Source organism: Lactuca sativa, chromosome 4, assembly GCF_002870075.4.
Source record: "Lactuca sativa cultivar Salinas chromosome 4, Lsat_Salinas_v11, whole genome shotgun sequence".
NCBI lineage: Eukaryota > Viridiplantae > Streptophyta > Magnoliopsida > Asterales > Asteraceae > Lactuca > Lactuca sativa.
This window is the reverse complement of record NC_056626.2, coordinates 118654269-118657892: the sequence shown is the minus strand read 5'-3', so window position 1 is coordinate 118657892 and position 3624 is coordinate 118654269.

Genomic DNA, 3624 nt, shown 5'->3' with positions numbered 1-3624 from the left:
TTGTTATTTATTGATTTTAATTTAGTAATTTTCAGTGTATACCAAAATTTAAAAAAAAAAAAAAAAAAAAAATCCGATCGTGAGAGATTTGTTAAAAGAAAACATACAGATATTTTATTTCGAAAAAACATTAGTGATTGTTTTCGATGAAAATACATCCAAAAAGCACTAGAAATTGTTTCCGATGAAAATATCCTCATGCTTAGTTCAAAATTTTGATGTCATAAAAATGAACCAATTATACTTTTTTATATTGTTCTGCTATAAAGTTTTGATTTCGGCCCCTGATTCTAATACTTGTGTTCCGCCCCTATATATATATATATATATATATATATATATATATATATATATATATATATATATATATATATATATATATATATATATATATATTAGTTTTTTCCCCTGAATTGATAAGCGAAAATGCAGCTGTGTATTTCACTTTATCTGGGTGTTGAGTTCCTTTATATTCATTACTAAAATAATGAGTAAATTACATAAAACTCTTTTGATGGTCATATTTTGCATTTCTTTTTCTTTGCCCATCATCTCTTCTTTTTAAAGACTTGATGGTGTGTGGCACCGGTTCCCCCCAAATATACCAAGAGTTCAAAACGAAAAGTAAATATATTTGTGATTATCTATATCTCCTTTACGTACATGCATGAGTGCATGTTGAGATTTACTACAATGAAGCCACTAAAAAATGGAAAGTAAAAAATTTCAAAACAATTTTTTGGGGTTGCGTCACTTCTTTTTCTTCGATAATCATCTCAGGAATGTTTTTTTTAGGCTTATTTGATGTGAGCGAACTTTTTTTTATAGGTTATTACTATTCGCTACAAGAAGATTGGACAATAGCGGCGACCATTGTCGCCGCTAAAGGTTAGGCGCGTCGCCGCTAATACCTTTAGCGGTGACACGTCGCTGCAAACGCGTCGCCGGTATTGGTTCGTCGCTAATACGCTTCTTGTCGCAGCTAATACTTACTGTCGCCGCTAATACTACGTGTCGTCGCTGATGCTACGCGTCCCTGCTAATACATTGTTGCCGCTAATAAGTATTTGTCGCCACAAAAGATGTCGCCGCTAATACTCTTTTGATTTTTTAATTTTTTTTAATTTATTTATTTAACATTAAATTTATAATCACTCCAAATATTAATCCATATAGCATTTGAAAAATCTTATAAGTTTTTATAAAAATATCAATACATATTATACAATCAATCCAAAATATAATCCATACCACATTAAATATTCTTCCAAATTACAAAATATTTCATAAAATCCTAAAGTAACTAGTCGATCGCATCATCATTTCATTCATTATTTGGTGGCGGCAATGAGCGAAACCACTCTTCCAATGCTGCAGAACAGGCCGGGTCCTTTAGTATTGTTTGCAGCATTTCCAACTATAAAGAAAACAAAATATATTAACAACATATCAGAATAACATTATAATTAATTATACCATTCTACAAAATATCAAAATATCAACATATCAAATACACTTAAACATACATCTACTTTCCATTATAGCATTTACTAACAATTACCTGTGATTGTGGTTGTTCTTGTTGGATTAATGTCTAAGTCCATAACTATAATTGGTAAGACTTGGCCCAACCCGGCATGGTCCATTTGGGTTGCATGGCATCATGCATTTGGATAGACTAAAATGAGAGAAATAACACTTAAGGTTTGTTAATATATTATAAGTTCTAATATATTAATAAGGTTATTTAATTAGTATTGATCAAGAATTAATTTGGAATTAATTAAGTGATCAAAAGGAGACTAATTAAATATATGGGTTGATTGTGTAAATCATTCATTCTTATATATGTGGGCTTGTGATCCAAGATTCCTTATGTTGGACTAAGTCCATGGGGTGACCCATGGATGCTACATGGAGGTTAAAATCCATGGAGCATAAGGAATGGGTAAAGTCATGAGTTACATGGTGTAACCCTAATAGCCACCATATAAAAGAATCCCATGGCTCAAGAAATCGTGCACTATGTGTGAGTGTGAGGGCTAGACAATTTCAAGGAGTGTTCAAGTTTCTCTCAAGTTATTCCAAGTGTATTTGGTGTTGTGTGAACCATTTGAGGTGTCACACTTAGGGCACTAGGCACTCAAGCTTCATGAAGACTTTCTACATCAAAGAGGTATGTATTCTATCTTGTTATATTCATTGTTTTGTATGCTAGATTAGGATAATACCTTGGAAGTTTATATTTGCATGTATAATAGAGAAAACATAGATCCAAGGTATTTAGGGTTGCATGTACACTTAGGAGTGTTAGAATGCTCAAAACCCAACAGTTCTTGTGTCATTGGTTGTTCCTGATCGTACATGGACACAACTGTAGGGGGTTTACGCCCAATGCCTCTGATATGTCCGCGTCGAACACCCAATATTCTTTCAAAACAATCTTTTATATAAGTTGGTGTTAGACCGCTTGCCTCAGAAGTAGCTTGGGTTCGTTGCTTTATCTCCTCGAGTAAAGCATTCTGTATTTTTAAAAAATAATAAAAATCATAAACAGATACTAATGTTCTTGTGTTTATAGATGATCTAATAACAATTCAAGAGGCAATTACCCACATATAGCATCAATTTATACATCAATGAATAGATACTAAGCAAGAAAAAAAATACGAATGGGTCTTGTGTTTATCAGTAATATAACACCAATTGAAGAGGCAATTTCCGACATAATCAAACCAATTGATCATCCAAAATAGAAAAATGATAGCAAATAGGAGGAATTTGACCTTAGATGTGGGCAATTTTGGAAATCAGCTCAATGGTAGCCGGTAACGGGGGGAAGGAGTGGCGGTCTTGTGGTGGCAGGAGGGCTAGCACCGCCTTAAATGTTGTTCCTCCACTAATCGACTGGTCCAATTTTTTTTTGAGAAGCAGAAGAAGAAATGAGAGCGAGAGAAGAAAGAAACAACACAAATGTCGCAGAAAAGGGAACTGGATGAGGGCGTTATCTGCGCTTGGTATTAGCGGCGATAGGAAATAGCGGCGACGCTAGGGTATTAGCGGCGACAATAGGGCAATAGCGGCGACACCATGGAGGGAAAAGTCAGCACGTTTTCGCTTTCCTCTATAGCCGTTGGATTGAAAACAAATCGGACGGATGGGGGTAAGTTGACGCGGATCGCCGTTTTTGAGTATTAACGGCGATGCCTTTAGCGGCGACATTGGTCAATAGCGGCGACATGTATCGCGTCAATTACATGTCGTCACTATTGACCCATGTCGCCGCTAAAGGCGTCGCCGGTAATGCTAAGGTTTCTTGTAGTGATTGACTAATTATTAGGAGCATTTATTCTCATCGGAGCAAATGACTTTTTTTCTTATTTTTATTGACCATTCAATATATTTTTAACCATTTGTACATTTTATCCTCTCATCTTCTAATCATATTTTAATTTAATCCTTATTTTTATTTTAGCTTTCAATTTATTTATTTGTTTACTAGTTAACTAATTCTACCAAATATTTAGTGATATTTTACTTAACAAATATAAATATAACGATAATATTAACTAGATAGTTTATATTTAAATATAACGTGTTAAAAATGACTAACTAAATGGAGGG